The following is a 25008-nucleotide window of genomic DNA, read 5'->3' as shown; positions in this document are numbered from 1 at the left end:
TATGAAGACAATCAGGTTACAATCTGTATTGCAAACAGCAATTTAGTGTGAAATAATCTAATAAACTTTAAATGTGGTCACATAATCTTACTTCCTATTATAGTGATAGTTTAAACATCAGATTTAGGGAGTTTTAAGAACATAAAGCATATCATAAAGGATTTTTTAATGCATGCAATGGATTATTTAATAATTCTAGAGACCATTAAATTCTAATATAGTAATGTGGATTTTAAAGATTCTTTTCCACAAAAAGACAGTAAAAAAAGGAATATATACCATGTGAATGCCAGAGCTAACTTAAGAATGAAAATCTACTTCACCAGAAATTCTTAATGACTATTCCAAAATCACACAATGAGCTTCTATGAGTCAACATTAGAAACCAAAGTTCCTATTATCAAGAACATGTTTAAATATAATTATTTAGTCCTTATTTATAACATGCATGTGGTATTAGAGAAAATCTAATGTGTTCTTTGATTTAATTTTCTTTTCCTTTTGGGCACTCAACAAGATTATATTTCCCCAACCTCCCCTGCAATGAAGTGAGACTGATGACTAAATTTCAGGAAATGAAATGTGGGAAAATGATCATGCCATTAATAGGCTATCACCTAATGCTTCCCAAATAGCCCCCGATGATGGCTGTATGACTTTCTCTATAGAAAAGATGGCAGAACCGGTCATATGCAAGAGGTTTCTCAGTCACCACTTACTGTTCACCCTGCCATTCCATCATCCACATTATACTCTGATGTGTATAGAAAAAAGAAAAAGTCTTTATTTTATGAAGCCAAAGTTATTTGGGGAGTTGTTACAGAAGTTAATTTAACCACATTAATAACCACCTCATTCACTTTTTGACCAAATAAATAAATAAATAACCACACACTTTTAAAATTTTAGTACAAAATGCATCACTTACCCACTTGAATGGATAACAACTCTTGGCAAAGATGTGGAGAAATCAGAAGCTTCATATGATAGAACACATTCTGAAGATGGCTATTAACAAATCCCACCTTCCCATGCCTGTCTCTCTTCTCGTCAAGAAGAGAAGTCTGTTTCTCTCCCCTTGAACATGGCTTGGAATTGTGACCTGCTTTGACACTGCACCTAGCTTTTAAGTGGTGTGGCATCTTCTGCTTTTGTACTATTTGGTGGAATGTGCTGCCATGATGTAAAGAAGCTTAAGCTACACTATTATATGATGATACAGGAAGCAGAGAGAGGGACATAGCAGTAGGTAACTGATGCAGACTACCAACAAATTCCAGCCAGAAGAGTATTTCAGGGTGCTGGCCCCTGTGATTGGTCTTCCAAAGACAGGAGCATACATATGTGCATGCCTTCTAAGTTGCAAATGCCAAGTACTAATAAATTGGAAAAGAAATAAAGAACAACAATAACATAAAATTTTACAAGGTATAAATAAATTATGTTTCTCGATCATTCAAAAATCCCCCATGGAGAAGCCCTGAGGCACCAGACATGTGGATCTTCCAGCCTAGTGCAACTGCCATCTAAATGCAGTTGATGAAGTGCCCCTTGCCAATGCCAAGTGGAGCTCAAGGACCACCTAACTGAGCCCAACCTGAGTTCCTAATAAAAGATTCATAAAAATAATAAATTGTTGTACTGCTATTTAATGTCATCAAGATTTGAGGTTGCTTGTTACCCAGAATTAGAGGAATGCAATAAAAATTGCTACCAGAAATAGGTTGCTGCCATAACAAAATCCTAAAATATGTGTTACTGGCTTTGTAGGGAAATAGGTAGAAGTATCAGGAAAAGTAAAGAGATTGTTCAAACAGGGGCTTGAAATACAGTAAGGAAATTGCTGTGGGGGGGTAGAGAAGGCTATACCCCAGCAATAACATGGAAGATAAAAATATAATAGACATACCTAATGAACATGTGAATCTGATTAAAGAGATCTCCAGGTAGAATGTAGTAAGTACAAACTGGTTACTAGAGTTGTCATCCTTGCCCAGCTTCTATCTGAATGTATGTGAGTGATTGTAACACAGGTAACACCAGGTGGGGCATAAGTAATGCAAACCTACCCTACCCAAATTCCTAAACCACAGAATCATAAGATAAAGATAAATCATTTTCATTTTAAGCCACTAGGTTTTGGAGTTATTTGTTACATAGCTGTAGGTAACTGATACAGACTACCAACAAATTCTATCTAGAAGAATATTTCAGGAAGTTTGCCTCCATGATTGGTCTGCCAAAGACAGGAGCATATTTCTAAGTTGCAAATACAAAGTACTAATAAGTTGGAAAACAAATAAACAACAACATAAAACTTTACAAGGTATAAATCAATTGTACCTTTTGATCATCTATATACCCATAATCTGGTTGTTAGGTGTCATTCATAATGAACTCTCTCTCGTTCTTCCCTTTTGAAGAACTAGGAGCAAAATATTCAAGGCACACTTTAAGTCTAAAAGACATTCTGAAAGCCTTTGGGGTAGTTGGACCCTGCTTCTTTAATTTCTTGTGAAAATCTTTTTGATTGTCTGTTTTTCTTTGAGAAAAGAATAATGTACTGCATGGTAGGTATTACTGGACCTTTCTTTCTCAGGAAAATATGTGCCAAGGAGCTACTTCTTATAGTTGTGTTATCTAAATGAGTATCCTAGATAATGATCATAATTTTCTCAATGATTGCTCTCATTAAAAGGGAAATCAGAAGTTAGAGGATTTCTCTAGTCTCCGCTAATTTACAATTAATCCTGAAAGCTGAAATAAAAGCATATCCCAGATGACACAGTGATAATCCTTTTCTATAAGATGTTTCCTGTATTTTAAGACTTTGAGCTGTGTAACCTAAAGCAAATACACCTACTCTGGAGAGAAGAATTGACTCGCTATTAGCATTTTCACCATAAACTAATTTCTGTTTGTAAAATTATTTTTAAAAGTTCTTTTTTCTTTAATGAATACATGGAAGAAGAAAGGAGAGAGAGGAGTAGGAAAAGACACTGAGAAGATAGCCATATACTCTGCTTGTACTTTTTCTGTTTGTGTTCGCATTAATTCAAATGGAAATTGGGTGTCTGACCTAATGACTTGAAAAAAAATTTTTTTCGCAGAAGCAAATAGAACCTGTTTATTTTTATTGTATGAAATGTACAAACTACAGAATTAATTCTAGGGTTCATTCTTTTTTTGAGAGGGCATCTCATATTTATTGATCAAATGGTTGTTAACAACAATAAAATTCTGTATAGGGGGGTCAATGCTCAATGCACAATCATTAATCCATCTCAAGCCTAATTCTCGTCAGTCTCCAATCTTCTGAAGAATAACGAACAAGTTCTTACATGGTGAACAATTCTTACATAGTGAACAAGTTCTTACATGGTGAACAGTACAAGGGCAGTCATCACAGAAACTTTCGGTTTTGGTCACGCATTATGAACTATAAACAATCAAGTCAAATATGAATATTCGTTTGATTTTTATACTTGATTTATATGTGGATCCCACATTTCTCCCTTTATTATTATTATTATTTTTTTTATTTTTAATAAAATGCTGAAGTGGTAGGTAGATGCAAGATAAAGGTAGAAAACATAGTTTAGTGTTGTAAGAGTGCAATTGTAGATGATCAGGTGTGTGCCTGTAGACTATTTGTTAATCCGAGCTAGACAAGGGCATTAAAACATCCACGGATGCAGAAGATTTCTCTCAAAACAGGGGGGGTGAGGTTCTAAGCCTCACCACTGTTGATTCCCAATTTCTCACCTGATGGCCGCCCTGCGACTGTGCCTGTCTTAGGTTGTTCCTCCCTTGAGGAATCTTACCCCTCTCTGGCTAACCAGTCATCTTCCAGGGCCATACAGGGAGATGTAAAGCTGGTAAGTGAGAGAGAAGCCATATTGTTTGAAAAGGTTAGCTTTTTACTTCTTTGCATATTTATGCCCTGTGGCTTCTATGCCCAGCACTTGTCTCGAGGTATCTTTACCACCTGGAGGAATTATGATGCTCGGTAAATTCGATATGAGGCACGAATTCTACTTAAGGATTGTAATTAGGAAGGAAGAAGAATAGCTATAGAGGTAGCATATGGAAGAAAACATGGGAGGATTGATTATTTCTTTGACATATCCTCCTGTAGAGTACCTTAAGCATGTATAGGTTTTAAACTGCCAACTAACTTGCACACACACAGTAACGTAATAGGAATAAGGTGACACAAACTAAGCAAATCTATAATTACCAGCCATCTCCAGTGAAGCCAAGAAAACCAGTTAGGTACCCTAGACATTTGTGAGAATTTATCTATGATATGATGGATATTGTCCAACTGTACTTGAACAGTCTGAGAGAAATCAGACAAACTAAAGCAACCCATTTCTGGGATCTGTTCACATCCCATATGTTCTTTTAATCGTAGATAGTCTATAGTCGTAAGACTTTGGAGCGCCATAACTTGCACCCCTCCCAACTCCTGGTTGAGTTCCAACAGTACAGATCCGGTCAAATTCGTTGCCTCACTGTATGCACATGCCAGCCTAGACATCTCCCTCCTCATTCCAGTCGCAAGTCCAGGAAACAGTGGGATGGACAAAGCCAGAACGGCAGCATCGCCCAGATCCCTGTGGAGGCTTTTTGATGATCATCCCCCGGCACGAGTCCTCCAGACAGTGCTGATGCCGGAAGCTCCTCTTCATATCGTATCTTAGTTCATTTTCTGGGTAGTCAAGCTAGGACTTGATCTTCTGCATAAAAACAAACAGACCTTTGGCCACACTTTGGCATGCCCTCTATACCACTGTGTAGAACTCATTGGAGGTCACCACACAGAAACTGCTTTTTTTTTTTTAAGAGAAAGAAGTATTATCAGAAAAATGTAACTCCATAGCCGATCATATGACACCCTTTAAGTGATCAAAATTAAGGATATTTAAAGCATGCATTAATCGTTAATTTACAGTTAGTTTCATCCTATCAGGAAGTAATGCACATTTTCTTTCTTTCTTTTTTTTTTGTTATCATTGATCTAGACTTACATGATGAATATTATGTTCACAAGGCTATCCTCTATACCAGGACACCCCTATAAACCCCTTTACAGTCACTGTCCATTAGCATAGCAAAATGTTGTAGAATCACTACTTGTCTTCTCTGTGTTGTACAGCCCTCCCCTTTCTCCCACGCCCCCATGCATGCTAATCTTAATACCCCCCTTCTTCTTCCCCCTTACCCCTCCCTACCCACCCATCTTCCCCAGTCCCTTTCCCTTTGGTACCTGTTAGTCCATTCTTGGGTTCTGTGATTCTGCTGCTGTTTTGTTCCTTCAGTTTTTCCTTTGTTCTTATACTCCACAGAAGAGTGAAATCATTTGGTATTTCTCTTCCGCTTGGCTTATTTCACTGAGCATAATACCCTCCAGCTCCATCCATGTTGCTGCAAATGGTAGGATTTGCCCTCTTCTTATGGCTGAGTAGTATATCATTGCGTATATGTACCACATCTTCTTTATCCATTCATCTACTGATGAACATATAGGTTGCTTCCAATTCTTGGCTATTGTAAATAGTGCTGCGATAAACACAGGGGTGCATCTGTCTTTCTCAAACCTGTTGCTGCGTTCTTAGGGTAAATTCCTAGGAGTGGAATTCCTGGGTCAAATGGTAGGTCTCTTTTGAGCATTTTGATGTACCTCCATACTGCTTTCCACAATGGCTGAACTAATTTACATTCCCACCAGCAGTGTCGGAGGGTTCCCCTTTCTCCACAACCTCGCCAACATTTGATGTTGTTTGTCTTTTGTTTGCCATCCTTACTGGTGTGAGGTGACACCACATTGTAGTTTTAATTTGCATTTCTCTGATAATTAGCGATGTGGAGCATCTTTTCATGTGTCTGTTGGCCATCTGTATTTCTTTTTTGGAGAACTGTCTGTTCAGTTCCTCTGCCCATTTTTTTAAGTGGGTTATTTGTTTTTTGTTTGTTGAGGCATGTGAGCTCTTTATATATTCTGGACGTTAAGCCTTTATCGGATCTGTCATTTTCAAATATATTCTCCCATACTGTAGGGTTCCTTTTTGTTCTATTGATGGTGTCTTTTGCTGTACAGAAGCTTTTCAGCTTAATGTAGTCCCACTTGCTCATTTTTGCTGTTGTTTTCCTTGCCCAGGGAGATATGTTCAAGAAGAGGTCATTCATGTTTATGTCTATGAGGTTTTTGCCTATTTTTTTCCAAGAGTTTAATGGTTTCATGACTTACATTCAGGTCTTTGATCCATTTTGAGTTTACCTTTGTATATGGGGTTAGACAATGGTCCAGTTTCATTCTCCTACATGTAGCTGTCCAGTTTTGTCAGCACCATCTGTTGAAGAGACTGTCATTTTGCCATTGTATGTCCATGGCTCCTTTATCAAATATTTGACCATATATGTTTGGGTTAATTTCTGGAGTCTCTAATCTGTTCCACTGGTCTATGGCTCTGTTCTTGTGCCAGTATAAAATTATCTTGATTACTATGGATTTGTAGTAGAGCCTGAAGTTGGGGAGTGAGATCCCCCCTACTTTATTCTTCTTTTTCAGGATTGTTTTGGCTATTCGGGGTCTTTGGTGTTTCCATATGAATTTTTGAATTATTTGTTCCAGTTCATTGAAGAATGTTGCTGGTAATTTGATAGGGATTGCATCAAATTTGTATATTGCTTTGGGCAGGATGGCCATTTTGATGATATTAATTTTTCCTAGCCATGAGCATGGGATGAGTTTCCATTTGTTAGTGTCCCCTTTAATTTCTCTTAAGAGTGACTTGTAGTTTTCAGGGTATAGGTCTTTCACTTCTTTGGTTAGGTTTATTCCTAGGTACTTTATTCTTTTTGATGCAATTGTGAATGGAATTGTTTTCCTGATTTCTCTTTCTGTTGGTTCATTGTTAGTGTATAGGAAAGCTACAGATTTCTGTGTGTTAATTTTGTATCCTGCAACTTTGCTGTATTCCGATATCAGTTCTAGTAGTTTTGGAGTGGAGTCTTTAGGGTTTTTTATGTACAATATCATATCATCTGCAAATAGTTACAGTTTAACTTCTTCTTTACCAATGTGGATTCCTTGTATTTATTCGTTTTGTCTGATTGCCGTGACTAGGACCTCCAGTACTATGTTAAATAACAGTGGGGAGAATGGGCATCCCTGTCTAGTACCCGATCTCAGAGGAAATGCCTTCATCTTCTCGCTGTTCAGTATAATGTTGGCTGTGGGTTATCATACATGGTCTTTATTATGTTGAGGTACTTGCCCTCTATTCCCATTTTGCTGAGAGTTTTTATCATGAATGGATGTTGAACTTTGTCAAATGCTTTTTCAGCATCTATGGGGATGATCATACGGTTTTTGTCTTTCTTTTTGTTGATGTGATGGATGATATTGATGGATTTTCGAATGTTGTACCATCCTTGCATCCCTGGGATGAATCCCACTTGGTCATGGTGTATGATCCTCCTAATGAATTTTTGAACTCGGTTTGCTAGTATTTTGTTGAGTATTTTTGCATCTATATTCATGAGGGATATTGGTCTGTAATTTTCTTTTTTGGTGGGTCTTTGCCTGGTTTTGGTATTAGGGTGATGTTGGCTTCATAGAATGAGTTTGGGAGTATTCCCTCCTCTTCTATTTTTTGGAAAACTTTAAGGAGAATGGGTAATATGTCTTTTCTGTGTGTCTGATAAAATTCCGAGGTAAATCCGTCCATCCTCAGGGTTTTGTTCTTGGGTAGTTTTTTGATTACCATTTCAATTTCTTTGCTCGTAATTGGTTTGTTTAACTTTTGTGTTACTTCCTTGGTCAGTCTTGGGAGGTTGTATTTTTCTAGGAAGTTGTCCATTTCTTCTAGGTTTTCAAGCTTGTTGGCATATAGGTTTTCATAGTAGTCTTTAATAATTCTTTGTATTTCTGAGGAGTCTGTCGTGATTATTCCTTTCTCATTTCTGATTCTGTTGATTTGTATTGATTAGCTTTTTCTCTTAATAAGTTTCACTAGAGGGTTATCTATTTTGTTTCTTTTCTCAAAGAACCTGCTCTTGGTTTCGTTGATTTTTGCTATTGTTTTACTCTTCTCAATTTTGTTTATTTCTTCTCTGATCTTTATTATGTCCCTCCTTCGGCTGACTTTAGGCCTCATTTGTTCTTCTTTTTCCTGTTTCGATAATTGTGATGTTAGACTATTCATTTGGGATTGTTCTTCCTTCTTCAAGTGTGCCTGGATCGCTATATACTTTCCTCTTAAGACTGCTTTGCCTGCATCCCACAGAAGTTGGGGCTTTGTGTTGTTGTTGTCATTTGTTTGTATATATTCCTTGATCTCTATTTTGATTTGTTCATTGATCCATTGATTATTTAGAATCATGTTTTTAAGCCTCCATGTGTTTGTGAGCCTTTTTGTTTTCTTTGTAGAGTTTATTTCTAGTTTTATACCTTTGTAGTCTGAAAAACCGTCTGGTAGAATTTCAATATTTTGGAATTTACTGAGGCTCTTTTTGTGAGCTAGTATGTGGTCTATTCTGGAGAATGTTCCATGTGCACTTGAGAAGAATGTATATCCTTTTGCTTTTGGATGTATAGTTCTATAGATGTCTCTTAGGTCCATCTGTTCTAGTGTGTTTTTCAGTGCCTGTGTGTCCTTACTTATTTTCTGCCCGGTTGATCTATCCTTTGGGGTGAGTGGTGTTTTGAAGTCTCCTAAAATGAATGCATTGCAGTCTATTTCCCTCTTTAGTTCTGTTAGTATTTGTTTCACAAATGTTGGTGCTCCTGTGTTGGGTGCATATATATTTAGAATGGTTATATCCTCTTGTTGAACTGAGCCCTTTATCATTATGTAGTGTCCTTCTTTATCTCTTGTTACTTTCCTTGTTTTGAAGTCTATTTTATCTGATATTAGTACTGCAACCCCTGCTTTCTTCTCGCTGTTGTTTGCCTGAAATATGTTTTTCCATCCCTTGACTTTTAGTCTGTGCCTGTCTTTGGGCTTGAGGTGAGTTTCTTGTAAGCAGCATATAGATGGGTCTTGCTTTTTTATCCATTCTATTACTCTGTGTCTTTTGATTGGTGCATTAAGTCCATTTACATTTAGGGTGACTATTGAGAGATATGTACTTATTGCCAATGCAGGCTTTATATTTATGGTTACCAAAGTTTCAAGGTTAGCTTCTCTAGTATCTTACTGTCTAACTTAGCTCACTTATTGAGCTGTTATATACACTGTCTGGAGATTCTTTTCTTCTCTCCCTTCTTATTCCTCCTCCTCCATTCTTCATATGTTGTATGTTTTGTTCTGTGCTCTTTTTAGGAGTGCTCCCATCTAGAGTAGTCCCTGTAAGATGCCCTGTAGAGGTGGTTTGTGGGAAGCAAATTCCCTCAGCTTTTGCTTGTCTGGGAATTGTTTAATTCCTCCTTCATATTTAAATGATAATCGTGCTGGATAAAGCAGTCTTGGTTCAAGGCCCTTCTGTTTCATTGCATTAAGTATGTTATGCTATTCTCTTCTGGCCTGTAGGGTTTCTGTCGAGAAGTCTGATATTAGCCTGAGGGTTTTCCTTATAGGTGACCTTTTTCTCTCTAGCTGCCTTTAAAAGTCTTTCCTTGTCCTTGATCCTTGCATTTTAATTATTATGTGTCTTGGTGTTGTCCTCCTTGGATCCTTTCTGTTGGGGGTTCTGTGTATTTCCGTGGTCTGTTCGATTATTTCCTCCCCCAATTTGGGGAAATTTTCAGCAATTATTTCTTCAAAGAGAATTTCTATCCCTTTTCCTCTTTCTTCTTCTTCTGGTACCCCTATAATATGAATATTATTCCTTTTGGATTGGTCATATAATTCTCTTAGTGTTGTTTCATTCCTGGAGATCCTTTTATCTCTCTCTATGTCAGCTTCTATACGTTCCTGTTCTCTGGTTTCTATTCCTTCAATGGCCTCTTGCTTCTTATCCATTCTGCTTGTAAATCCTTCCAGGGTTTGTTTCACTTCTGTGATCTCCTTCCTGACATCTGTGATCTCCCTCCGGACTTCATCCCATTGCTCTTCCATTTTTCTCTGCATCTCATCCCATTCCTCTTGCATTTTTCTCTGCATTCTCTGCCAGCATGTTTATGATTTTTATTTTGAATTCTTTTTCAGGAAGACTGGTTAGGTCTGTCTCCTTCTCAAGTGTTGTCTCTGTGATCTTTGTCTGCCTGTAGTTTTGCCTTTTCATGGTGATAGATATAGTTTGCAGAGCTTGTATGAGTGACAGCTGGGAGAGCTTTCCTTCTTGTTGGTTTGTGGCCTTCCTCTCCCCCTTCGCGAGGTGCTGGGTTCTCGCAGGTGTGGATGTGGTCTGGATGTTGTCCTGTGTCCTCTGGTTTCTATTTTAGGAAGTGTTGTCTTTCTTATATTTTCATAGATATATGTGGTTTTGGGAGGAGATTTCCACTGCTCTACTCACGCCGCCATCTTGGCTCTGCCTCCTGTTGGAAAATATTTAAAAATTAAAACTTGCATGTCCCCAGACTAGTATGATATAAAGTGTAGGAGAGGCCATGAGAAACAGAGAAAGCCTATGCTGTACTCTTGCTTCCTCTTATCTATCTACAATCCTATAATATAAAACATATTTTCAAAAACATATAAGGAATAAACTCTTAATATGGTAAGCTGCCCTTTCCTATAAATGTAAATGCTACTTTTACATTTAGTAAATATATATTTTAGGAGATGCATTTCTACATCTTCTATGACATAACACCTATGACACAGATACAAAATTTTAATTCACATGTCACTCTGATAAACAGCAAGGTTGGGTTGTAGGCCTATATTTGCAAGTGTGAAAAAGTATCATGAATAATTATATACATGATAGATACAAGAGGAAAGACTATGGTAAGAATTTGTCATTTCTAGTCTGTGAGACTAACACCTGAATCAGACATACAGAAAACATAAGTCATCCACCTTAAGAAATTAATGGGGTTAACTAACAGGACAAATGTAGATTCTAATAAGAAAATGGTTTATAGATGCTGGCTTATTGGAGTGCTAGGAAATTGAATCTTTAAAAGTACACAATACCTTTTGCCAAATGGTGGATATGACAAAATCTGGCAAAGGAGAGATTTGTGAGGTGTGCTACTTTATAGTTGAATTCAGAAAATACAGAATTACCAGAAAAATTGTAAAGAGGCTTTATAGCGAAGACATGATAAGTGAGGTCCAAGGAAGAAAATAATTGGGTGTGATGAGAAGGCAAAAGATTGGAAAGTAGTGTGTACGATCTTGTTCAACATGACTACTTTGAAAAAAGGGTAACAATACACACACATGTGTGTGTGCATTAATTCACTCTATCAAATAAGTACATAAGATGAGCAACACTGACTGATGAGCATAGCATGGCTCATGGATATTAATAGATGTAAAGAGGTATAATTCATAGAACAAGCACAGATCTAAATATAACCGACAGTGTCAGCCTCTCGGCCATAGAGATTTGAATAAGAAAGAAACTTTAAATTACAGCAATGAGAAAGAGTCTGTCTTCACCTTCTGGTACATATTCTGGAGAATAAGAAAAGAGCAAATGGTGTGTAGCAATGGAAAGCTAGAAAACTAGGGGTCAAGAACAATGTAATGTACAAAACAGAAAAGGTACAAGCAAATTGACTACAACTGGAATAGTAAAACAGGGCAGCACCATGCCTGAGAAGCTGGGAGGATCTAACTGGAGATTTGGAAGGGCTTTTCAAGGAGCCCCAAAAAGATTGGTTCAGATGCTATAAAATCTTTATGTGATGGCTGCACATCCTTCAAGTTGTACTTTTACTTGTCATTTATTCGAAAGCAAAGTGAAACTAAGTTGCTCACGGTATGAATATAAAGTTTTCCCCTGCCTACAGTTCTCTTAAGATAAGCCTATTGGAGGCCTTTGAATATTTTCAGCTTATGCAGAGACCTTTTATAATAAATTGTGTTTTTCATGTTAAAAAGAAAACTTCAAAAGGTGTTAACATAATTGAGGCATGATAAGTTTGACAGTAAGTGTCATCAGAGTTCCACTGACAGCTTTTTGAAGTAAAAAATACATATATATTCTTCCTACATAGACACAAAACCTCTTACGGTGTTTAAAAATTTCACCAAGTATATTAATATTCTACAATTGCCCTTTCTTTCTGAAGGTTACCCACGAGAAATGGTTTTCGTGATATTTGGGTTTTTTAATCCATTGAACAAAGATGCATCACTCTCTGTTATTCAATACAGAGAAAATACAAAACTGTAAGGGATGAGATGAAAGGTAACAATATGAAAAGACATTCTCATGTTTGCATTCTGCACACCAATGGCTCACCTTGTGTGCACATTAGGATGAACACTCACCACTTTAAATATCATTGCTTCAAGTAACGTGAAAAAAATGAATAAGTAAATCAGGTAGCTCCAGGTCATTCACAGCTTTTCCTAAATTTAGTGTAAAACTAAGATGTATTTTCCAAATTAGTTATTCTTATTTTTAGCCTTCTCTAAAAATAGATTATCCCTTAATTGAGAAATTCATCACCTCTATATACAAAGATGCTAACTCTCATATTAAAATTTATAATTCCTCTTAGTTTTGTGGATATCTGAGTTTTATCAAGAAGCTACTAGTGAAATTATCCAATAACGCAAAAAAGAACACTTATAAAGAGTTAAACAATGTGTTAGCAAGTAAATCTTGGAAGGAAAAATGTGTGATGAAAAAAGAAAGAAACAAGTAAGACACAGGAGTGGAACAGAAAGCAACACCAAACTGAATCAGTGTAAATAAAATCTGCAATTAGATGAAGCTTGATTGAAAAGCATCCCCCATGACTTTGAAATGCCCAGGGGAAAGGGATTAAGATTCTCCAGAAAGAGAAAGTTAGGGAGGAGTCTTACAACAAATATCTGGCTCAGAAATTTTTTTTCCTATAAGCTTTACTTTTCAAAGGGTAAAAAAAAAAATTCATTTTTTTATTAAAGTATCATTGATATACAATCTTAATGATGGTTTCACATAAACAACACTGTGTATTCAACATTGACCCATATTATCAAGTTCTCACACCTTCTATTGCAGTCACTGTGTATCAATGTAGTAAGATGCTATAGAGTCATTACTTGTCTTCTCCATGCTGTACTGCCTTCCCTGTGACCTACCTATATTGTGATTGTCATTTATAGTGGCCCTAAAACCCCTTCTCCCTCCATACCCACCTTCCCAAGCCCTCCCATTTGGTAACCACTAATCCCTTCTTGGTGCCTGTAAATCTGCTGCTGTTTTATCCCTTCAGTTTGGCTTTGTTTTTATACTCCACAAATGAGTGAAGTCATTTGGTATTTGTATTTCTCTGTCTGGCTTATTTCACTGAGCATAATACCCTCTAGCTCCATCCATGTTGTTGCAAATGGTAGGATTTGTTTTCTTCTTACGGCTGGATAATATTTCTCTGTGTATATGTACCACATCTTCTTTATCCATTCATCTACTGATGGACACTTAGGTTGCTTCCATATATTGGCTATTGTAAATAGTGCTGTGATAAACATAGGGGTACATATGTCTTTTTGAATCAGGGATCTTGTTTTCTTGGGTAAATTCCTAAGAGTGAAATTCCTGGGTCAAATGGTATTCCTATTTTCAGTTTTTGAGGAACTTTCATATTGCTTTCCAGAATGGTTGAACCAATTTACATTCCCACCAACAGTGTAGGATGGTTTCCATTTCTCTGCATCCTTGCTAGCATTTGTTGTTTCTTGTCTTTTGGATGTTGGGAATTTGAATTTTTAAAATGCATGGTCTGTGTATGATTTTTAAATTGTATATACTTGTTATGAATGTAACACTGAGAGTTTGGAGCTCTGAAGGCTCAAGGTCCAGACAGGTAATGCAAAAGAAAAGTGGATCCATCTCTTATGAGATGTAGATTGCATTGGTAGAATGGTTCACTGAGCTGCTGAAATAAACCAATTGCTCTGACATCATTTGACACAATTTCAGAATATGTCACCTGGTCTACCAGTTTATTAACATTTCCATCACTTATAACACATATGGTTATAAATACTCCATTGTTTTCTTTATTTCTAAATTGAGAGATTTAGATAAAGTGAATTAATTAATGTCCCTCCTGACCAGACTTCCCTCTTGCCTAACTCAATCTCTGATTTCACACTAATGATCAGTATATCTGGGGGAATTCATAAAATCAAACCAATTCTGTAAATTAATGATTCCATCATTGTATTACATCCCCTATATATTTTTTAAAATTTTTATTAAGGTATCATTAATATACACTCTTATGAAGGTTTAACATGAAAAAACAATGTGGTTACTACATTTACCCATATTTTCAAGTCCCCACCCATACCCCAATGGACTCACTGTCCATCAGTGCAGCAAGATGCCACAGATCCACTGTTTGCCTTCTGTGTGCTGCACTGTTCTCCCCATGATCCCCCACACCGTGAGTACTAAACATAATACCCCTCAGTCCCCATCTCCCTCCCTCCTCACCCACCTTCCCACTCCCCTCCCCTTTGGTAACCACTAGTTCCTTCTTAGAATCTCTGAGTCTGCTGCTCTTTTGTTCCTTCAGTTTTGCTTCATTGTTACACTCCACAAATGAGGGAAATCATTTGGTACTTGTCTTTCTCCTCCTGGCTTATTTCACTCAGTATAATATCTTCCAGCTCCATCCATGCTGTTGCAAATGGTAGGATTTGTTTGCTAATTATGGCTGAATAGTATTCCATTGTGTATATGTACCACCTCTTCTTTATCCATTCACCTACTGATGTACACTTAGGTTGCTTCCATATCTTGGCTATTCTAAATAGTGCTGCAAACATAGGGGTGCATATGCCTTTTTGAATCTAAGTAGTTATATTCTTTGGGTAAATTCCAAGGAGTGGGCTTCCCAGGTCAAATGGTATTTCTATTTTTAGTTTTTTGAGGAAACTCCATATTGCTTACCACAATGGTTGAACTAGCTGACATTCCCACCAACAGTGTAGGAGGGTTCCCCTTTCTGTGCCGCCTCACCAGCAGTTGTTGTTCTTAGTCTTTTTGATGCTGGCCCTCCTTACTGGAGTGAGGTGATATCTCATTGTAGTTTTCATTTGCATTTCCCTGATGATTAGTGATGTGGAGCATCTTTTGATGTGTCTGTTGGCTATCTCAGTTTTTTCTTTGGAGAATTGTCTCTTCCTATACTCTGCCCATTTTTAGTCAGGTTATTTGCTTCTTGGTCTCGAGGCATGTGAGTTCTTTATATATTTTGGATGTTAACCCCTTGTCGGCTATGTCATTTCCAAATATATCCTCCCATACTGTAGGGTGCCTACTTGTTCTGTTGATGGTGTCCTTTGCTGTACAGAAAATTTTTAGTTTGATACAGTCCCAATTGTTCATTTTTTCTTTTGTATCTCTTGCTGGAGGAGATACATTCAGGAATAAATTGCTCATGTTTATATTCAGGAGATTTTTGCCTATGTTATCTTCTAAGAGTTTTATGGTTTCATGATGTACATTCAGGTCTTTGACCTGTTGAGTTTACTTTTGTGTATGGGGTTTGAGAATAATCCAGTTTCATTCTCTCACATGTAGCTTATCAGTTTTGCCAGCACCAGCTGTTGAAGAGGCTGTCATTTCCCCATTGCATGTCCATGGCTCCTTTATCATATATTAATTGACCATATATGGTTGGGTTTATATCAGGGCTATGTAGTCTGTTCCATTGGTTTATGGATCTGTTCTTGTGCCAGTACCGAATTGTCTTCATTACTGTGGCTTTGTAGTAGTGCTTGAAGTTGGGGAGTATAATCTCCCCATTTTTATTCTTCCTTCTCAGGACTTCTTTGGCTATTTGGGGTCTTTTGTGATTCCATATGAATTTCAGAATGATTTTCTATAGTTCGTTGGAGAATGCTGTTGGTGTTTTGATAGGAATTGCATTGAATCTGTAGATTGCTTTAGGCATTTTGACAATATTAATTCTTCCTATCTATGAGCACAGGATGTGTTTCCATTTATTGGTATCTTCTTTAACTTCCCTTATGAGTGTCTTGTAGTTTTCAGAGTTTAGGTTTATCACTTTCTTGGTTAGGTTTATTCCTAGGTATTTTATTCTTTTTGATGCAACTTAGTTAATTGTTAGTGTAAATGAATGCCACAGATTTCTGTGTATTAATTTTGTATCTTGCAATTTTGCTAAATTCAGATATTAGATCTAGTAGTTTGGGAGTGGATTCTTTAGGGTTTTTTATGTACAATATCATGTCATCTGCAAACAGGGACTGTTTAACTTCTTCTTACCAATCTGGATGCCTTTTATTTCTTTGTTTTCTCTGATTGTCATGGCTAGGACGTCCAGACTATGTTTATGTTGAATAAAAGTGGGGAGAGTGGGCATCCTTGTCTTGTTCCAAATCTTAAAGGAAAAGCTTTCAGCTTTTTGCTGTTAAGTATAATGTTGGCTGTGGGTTTGTCATATATGGCCTTTATTATGTTGAGGTACTTGCCCTCTATACCCATTTTGTTGAGAGTTTTTATCATGCATAGATGTTGAATTTTGTCAAATGCTTTTTCAGCATCTATGGAGATGATCATGTGCTTTTTGTCCTTTTTGTTGATGTGGTGGATGATGTTGATGGATTTTTGAATGTCATACCATCCTTGCATCTCTGGAATAAATCCTACTTGATTAGGATGGATGATCATTTTTATTAATTTTGAATTTGCTTTGCTAATATTTTGTTGAGTATTTTTGCATTTTTGTTCATCAGGGATATTGGTCTGTAATTTTCTTTGTTTCTGGTGTCTTTGCCTGGTTTTGGTATTAGAGTGATGCTGACCTCATAGAATGAGTTTGGAAGTATTCCCTCTTCTTCTACTCTTTGGAAAACTTAAGGAGGATGGGTATTAGGTCTTCACTAAATGTTTGATAAAACTCAGTGGTGAAGCCATCTCGTGAAGGAGTTTTGTTCTTAGTTAGTGTTTTGATTACCAATTCAGTTTCATTGCTGGTAATTGGTCTTTTCAGATTTTCTGTTTCTTCTTTGGTCAGCCTTGGAAGGTTGTATTTTTCTAGAAAATTGTCCATTTCTTCTAGGTTATCCAGTTTGTTACCACATAATTTTTCATCATATTCTTTAATAATTCTTTGTATTTCAGTGGTGTCTGTAGTGATTTTTCTTTTCTCATTTATTATTCTGTTTATGTGTGCAAACTCTCTTTTTTTCTTGCTAACTCTGGCTAGGGGTTTATCTATTTTGTTTATTTTCTCAAAGAACTAGTTCCTGCTTTCATTGATTCTCTCTATTGTTTTGTTTATTTCTGCTCTAATCTTTATTATGTTCCTCCCTCTACTGGCCTTGGGCCTCATTTGTTCTTCTTTTCTAGTTTCATTAATTGTCAGTTTAGAGTATTTATATGGTACACTTCTTATTTCCTGAGGTATGCCTGTATTGCAGTATACTTTCCTCTTAGCACGGTCTTCACTGCATCCCACAGATTTTGCAGTGCTGGATTATTTTTGTCATTTGTCTCCATATATTTATAGATCTCTGTTTTTATTTGTTCATTGATCCATTGGTTATTTAGGGGCATTTTGTGAAGCCTCCACATGTTTTTGGAATTTTTCATTTTCTTTGTGTAATTTATTTCTAGTTTCATAACTTTCTGGTCTGAGAAACTGGCTGGCACAATTTCAATCTTTTTGAATTTATCAAGGCTCTTTTTGTGGCCTAATATGTGATCTATTCTTGAAAATGTTTCATGTGCACTTGAGAAGAATGTTTATTCTGCTGCTTTTGGCTGTAGATTTCTGTAGATGTCTGTTAGGTCCATCTGTTCTAATATGTTGTTCAGTGTCTCTGTGTCCTTACATATTTTCTGTCTGGTTGATCTGTCCTACAGAGTCAGTGGAGTATTGGACTCTCCTAGAATGAATGTGTTGCACTCTATTTCCCCTTTTAATTCTGTTACTATTTGTTTCATATGTGTGGGTGTTTCTGTGTTGGGCGCAAAGATATTTATAATGGTTGTATCTTCTTGTTGGATTGACCCCTTTGTCATTATGTAATGTCCTTCTTTGTCTCTTGTGACTTTCTTTGTTTTGAAGTCTATTTTGTCTGATACAAGTACTGCAACTCCTGCTTTTTTCTCCTTATTAGTTACATGAAATATCTTTTCCATCCCTTCATTTTTAGTCTGTGTGTCTTTGGTTTTAAAGTGAGTCTCTTGTAGGCAGCATATAGATGGGTCTTGATTTTTTGTCCATTCAGTGACTCTATATCTTTTTATTGGTACATTCAGTCCATTTACATTTAGGGTGATTATCAGTAGGTATGTACTTATTGCCATTGCAGGCTTTAGATTTGTGCTTTTGAGATGTTCAACATTAACTTCCTTACTACCTAAGAGTCTAACTTAACTCACTTAATATGCTATTACAAACACAATCTAAAGTTTCTTTTTTTCTCTTCCTTTTCCTTCCTTGTCCATTCTTTACATATTATGTGTCATATTCTGTACTCTTTCTCTATCCCTTGATTCACTTTGGGGATAGTTGATTTAATTTTGTATTTGCTTAGCAATTAACTATTCTACTTTCTTTACTGTAGTTTTATTACCTCTGGTGACAGCTACTAATCCTTAGGAATATTTCCACCTGTAGAAGTCCCTCCAAAATACAGTGTAAAGATGGTTGGTGTGAGGTAAATTCTGTCAGCTTTTGCTTATCTGGAAATTGTTTAATCCCTCTTTCAAATTTAAATGATAATCTTGCATATGAAGTATTCTTGGTTCAAGGTCTTTTGGCTTCATTGCATTAAATACATCATGCCACTTCCTTCTGGCCTGTAAGGTTTATGCTGAGAAGTCTGATGTTAGCCTTATGGGCTTTCCTTTGTATGTGATCTTCTTTCTCTCTCTGGCTGCTTTTAATAGTCTGTCCTTATCCTTGATCTTTGCCATTTTAATTTCTATATGTCTTGGTGTTGTCTTCCTTGAGTCCCTTGTGATGGGAGATCTGTGCACCTCCATGGCTTGAGAGACTATCTCCTTCCCCAGATTGGGGAAGTTCTCAGAAATTCCTTCCTCAAAGACACTTTCTATCTCTTTTTCTCTTTCTTCTTCTTCTAGTACCCCTATAATGCAAATATTGTTCCATTTGGATTGGTCACCCAGTTCTCTTAATATTCTTTCATTCCTGGAGATCCTTTTATCTCTCTGTGCCTCAGCTTCTTTGTATTCCTCCTCTCTAATTTGTTTCATTTATTGTCTCCTCCACTGTATCTAATCTGCTTTTAATACCCCCCATGTGTTCCTCAACAGTTGGATCTCAGGCCAGAATTCATTCCTGAGTTCTTGAATATTTTTCTGTTCCTCCATGAGCATGTTAATGATTATTCTTCCTGAAACCTCTTTCAGGAAGATTCATAAGGTCAATTTCATTTTAATCTTTCTCAAGTGTTGTATTCATAATTTTCCTTTGAACCAGGTTTCTTTGGCATTTCATATTTGTATATGGCACCCTCAAGTGCCCATAAGCTCTACTCTCTGTAGCTGCTCAGCCCCTGAAGCAATGTTGGGTGTCATAGGGGATTGGTATTGGTACCTGGGGGGAGGAAAGAGCTGTTTCCAGTTTCCTGGCTGTTTTGCCTGCTTCCACTGCCAGAACCAGTGAGCTGAGCACACACAAGTGTAAGCCTCTATGCTTTGAATTTGTAGTTTCTGTAGATGGGGCTTCCCTCTGGCTGGCCTAATGCCATGGTAGGGTTTGCTGGTTTGCGAGCCAGGTGGGGCTGTCCGGGAGAAAGGTACAGTAGGCTGCCTATCATGGAGGGTGTCCTTCAAGCTGTGTAGCCAGCTAGGGAGCTGGAGCTCCTGAACATCAAGAAAGTTCTCAACATGCTGAGCAGAGTCCACCCAGACAATTTTGTCTACCTCTCCTTTCTCCTGAGCAGTAAGCTCTGTGCAATCCTTGCCCCTTTAGCAGCCCTCTTGCTGTTAGGAAGTCTCAGACTGCCCACCTTTCTTTTGTCCCATAGCAGCCAATATGGATCCCCGCTTTCCACAATGGGCTGGAATTTCAGTCTCTCCAGGAATTCTGCCTGTTATAGTTTTCCAACCCCCTAATCACCAGAGTAACATGAAAGCACCATGAAATGTAGGTTTGTGCTCCCAGAGCAGATCTTCAGAGTCAGGTATTCAGCAGATCCAAGCCTCCATGTCCTCCCTGTTCCATTTCTCTACCTCCCACTGGTGAGCTGGGGTGGGGGAAGGGCTTGGGTACCGTCGGGCCATGGCTTTGTTACATTACCCTGTTACGTGAGTTTTATTCTTTTCTCCAGGTGTATGTGGTTTGGCACAGCCCTCTTTTCTTTTGCTCTTTCAGGATTAGTGGTATTAATTATATTTTCATATTATATGCAGTTTTAGGAGGAAGTCTCTGTCTCACTTCTCATGTTAACACCTTTAACCTTCCCTCTCTATCCCGTGTATTTTTAATAGTCATTCAACCATTCCACAAATATTTATTGGCATAATTGTGGATCTAGGACTTTACTGGATACTGTTCTTACATATTACCAACCTCACAATGGGCACACACTGAAAACTGGATAAGTAAGTAAAAAGGCAAATAAGACATGGAATAAAGATATGTGATTACTTAGAGTATTATTGGAATAAATCAGGTTTAGAGAAAATCATGGATAATAAATATCCAAAGACATGGTTCAAATCTTGGCTCCACCTTTTACCACTTTGTGACTTCAGACAAGCAACCTAAAAATCCTGAACTTCAGTTTTTGATTGATTGTTCTGAAGAAGAAAAATCTACTTCTCAAACTTTTCCTAGAAAAATAAATATTTCTATTTTCTATAGGGGTGGCTCCATAATTTGGGACAATTCTCACAATAAAGAAACCAAGGAAATATTTTCTAAGGCAAGATCTAGGGAGGCAGCTGAGAGCCAGAGAAACAAATCTGACATTTGGGGATGATTTTTTTCCCTGCAGATGTTTGCCAATCTGAAAAAGCTCACTGAGTAAACTCCGAAGAAGTTTTTTGATGAATTCCAGTGTTATGAGAACAAAAGTTTGTATATGGAGCTAGAAAAAGTGTGGGTTTTTCTAAGTCTTACATGCTTTATGTGAGGACCCTGAAGTCGCACCATAGAAAAAAAAAATAAACCAGACATAGAGGTATCCTAGTAGAAACTGCACCCCTATTTCAGAAACTTCCAATCCTAGAAGTGAAGGTAATCTCTAATTGTTAGTGTCCCTGAGCATCTGACAGAAATAAATCTAAACCTACCAATCATACCCTTAAATTATATCTAGAGAAGAATATTTCAAATAAAAAGTTGTGTCAAAATCAGAAAAACTAAAGCTTGAACAAGTGACCAAAGTGAACCATGAACTAGAAGTAGCAAAACACACCAATATAGGTCTGGGTATTGGAGTTATCAGAGATATAGTGATTCACAGAATATTATCTCTGCTACACTTGAGGAGAAAAATGTCAAGTAGAAAATCTCGGAAAAACTCAACATCATAAAAGTGGACATGGAATATCACCAAAAATAACAAATGGATATGCTTAAACTGGAAAAGGAAAGAACCTTTCCTAAGTTAGAATAGCAAAGGGAGGCTCTAACATCATGCCATCCCGGGCCACCAGAATGGTACTGATGTAATTGTGAGTGACTCATTCACACTGGACATGGTACAGGTTCAGGGTTCTAAGCTGTAAATGGCTCAATACCTATGCATGTGGCTGAGGGCATCTGCTTGCTTCTGTGCATGTTCTAGCTGGCATGCTATTTCTGATATACAGCACCTGAGGGCAGAGGGGTGTCAATGTTGTGCACCCCACACCATCACAGAAGGCACCTACCTCCTCCACAGGCTCTGCCAGCAGTTCCACTGAGAGATCTTAATACTGTTGCTTTACAACACCAGCAGGCCTTTCTGATTGCTGCTCTTACCTCTGATAGTTGTAGTGACATTGTGCCTTCCTTGGTCTTTGCACTGTGCCAGATGAAGAATGAATATTCCTTTGTGAATGAGGTGACTCTCTTGCTTTGCACACTGGCCCTTTATCTTCCCCACTGATGTAGGGTGTAAAAGGCAGGGGGGCCATCGGTCTTGGAAGAGATCACTTTTAGGAATATTGCACCAACCAGCAGGAGCAATCACTATCCCATCCTCCTGAAAGTGAGGTCCAGCCTAGTGATCCAGAACATAGGCAAAAATTCTGAGCTATTTTGGGGATCTGATTGACCCACATGTAGTATAAAGGGTCAGAGAATGCCTCAAAGGGAAGAAACAATGATGAGGGCCATGCGATCTCAGTCCAGACTTAGGCACTCTGTCCTGTGTGCATCGTCACAGACAAGAAGTTAGAAAAACTTAAAGGAAGACATGCCAAAGCACAGGGCTCCCTGAAGTATGGTACCTAGAGCATAAACCCTGCTTGCCCAGTTTAAGGGCAGTAATAAGTATATAATGGATGTCAGAAAGAGAATAGTGACGAATAAAGTTGGATGTAATCTGGTAAAACCACAAAGAGGCACCATTTTTCACCTATTGTTATCAAAAACTAAGACATTTAATCATATCATATTTTAGGATGTGGGTCAATGTGAGCTTATAAACAGCAGATCAAGTTTAAAAGTGGTCCTACTTTCAAAAACAACTGGTCACTAGCCTTTAAATTTGAATACTTATCACCCTGTCCCTCAGTAATTCCACTCCTTTGTGTATGTGTGTGTGCCCTAGAGATATTCTTACATGTGTCCATCAAGAGACACATGCAAGACTGAATGCTCAAAACAACAAAATCACAATTTAGAAAACTAAAACTTACCCCAAGGTCCATGTAAGAGTAGAATAATGAAGCAATAAACCAGAAGTGGCCCATGGAATTTAATGTGATATGCAAGTTGCAGAAGGACACATGAAGTTTGATTCCATTTTTGTTAAACTGAAAAAATACTGGGACTAAATATTATGTTATTTAAGCATAGATTTATGTTTAGTAAATGGAAAATAAGGACAAGAAGTGATTTTTATAAAAGTCAGGATGTTTCCCTCTGGGAACTAAGTGGGTTATGAGATGAGAGAAACACATAGGAAAAAATCAAGGCATTGATAATATTCTACCTAAGAAGTGAGGTAAGTTCATGGGTGCTCATTTTTTTATGTTTTATGATTTCAGTGTACTCCTTCATATATTCCTATTATAAGAAATCAAATATATATTTGAATATGTAACAAGAATGTGAACTAAGGTAAAAATGAATAAGAAGCCTACATGGAATGTACTAGACTCTCAGTGAGGATTTTGTAAAATAGCAGAATGTACTGAACCTATATATGCATGGAATATATGAACTTTAAGAAAACTTGAACATTCTAGAAAATAGCTATAAAGTCAAATAAAATATAAATGTCCTGAGTTATAGGCACACTACTATTTAAACTTAAAGTGTGAATAAGTGTAATCATTTGGAAGAATCCAGGAAATTTTGTTGGAAAACATGACTTTAGAGATTACCCTTCAAGAAAGATTCAACCTGATCATCAAAGAGGTATTCAGAGTATCTTCCAATGGAAAATGAGAACTTGAGAGTACAAATGAAAGTCAGTTGATATTATATTTAAAGAATAGACTGAGGAGGCTGAACAGATAGTGATTTTGTAATACATTGAAAGTTCCTGGGAGAGGCTAAATGGGAATTGTGGATCCAGAAAATTAATCTGCAGAGATGTGGAGGGCCAAAGTGACTTGTGAGTGACCAGAAATGAGGAGACCAATTAGAAAATTACTGCATCTTTTCTAATAAGAGTAAGGGCTCCAGCTGGAATGGTGGTAATGGACTGAATTCTTTAAGATAGTGCAGTTAGAAAAACTTTTCCCAAGCAGATTTACAACTCTAATATTAAGTAGAACAGTGAAAGCTTTGGTTTTCTTACAGAGAGGTTAGAAAAACTAGCTCATCTATATAGTAATTTCCCCAATTATGGATTTTTAATGATAACCATGAAGCCAGTCTGAATGAACTTAAGCCCCAATCTAATGTTTCTAGTATCATATAAATGTAGTCCTGCCCTAGTTTTTCTTAAAATAAGGGACTCCTTGGTTTACTGGAGTCAATTATAATTTCAAAAATGATTCCAACCCACAATATTAGTTTAATTTCAATAGCCGCCCCCAAAAAAATCTTGGAGTTTGCCTAGAGGCTATAAAAGATGAGATGTCTAAACAGTGACTAAATGAAAAGGGGTATTTGTCTCACATTTCCTAGAAGCACAAATGAGAAGACAGCAATGCTTTTCCTTTCATGAAGAATTTTTTTTCAAATGAAGAGATGATGTCTTTTCTGACAGTGTCATTGCCAAAGTTACTGAGGGTCTCAATGTTTAAAATAATCACACTGTCCTGGCACTACTGAAAGTAATAAAATGGTGACTCAAAAGGGATCTTGGTTTTAAAAAGTAGACAATTTTAAGATATTTTTCAAAATGCAGTAAATATGTGTGTGTGCATGTGTGTGTGTGTATATATGCTATATTTCTCTACACATACATTTAAGAAATTAGTCACTTTTTGTTGATTGAAGGAATTAATATTACTCATATTAAACTTACTGTTTTCACTTGTAAAACTGGACCCTGGGAACTTGCATTCAGTTTTTAAAACACCCCCACATTCTTCTGGAGTGCTCAGTCATCTGATATCTACGTGGATTCTTTTCTGTTCTTCTGAAAGATTTTCTCAAATGGCATCACAGGAGGCCTTACTTGAATACCTTATCTAAAATTGCAACAAATCCTCAGCCATTTCTGAACTCAGTTCCTACATCATTATTCTCCTTAGCACTTACTGCATTATATATTCTATGTAATATATGTGTCTTGCATATTGGTCTCCTTTACTGCCTATTCCTCTTAG

The sequence above is a fragment of the Manis javanica genome, chromosome 2 (assembly GCF_040802235.1).
Source record: "Manis javanica isolate MJ-LG chromosome 2, MJ_LKY, whole genome shotgun sequence".
Taxonomy (NCBI): Eukaryota; Metazoa; Chordata; class Mammalia; order Pholidota; family Manidae; genus Manis; species Manis javanica.
Note: the sequence above shows the minus strand (reverse complement) of the source record.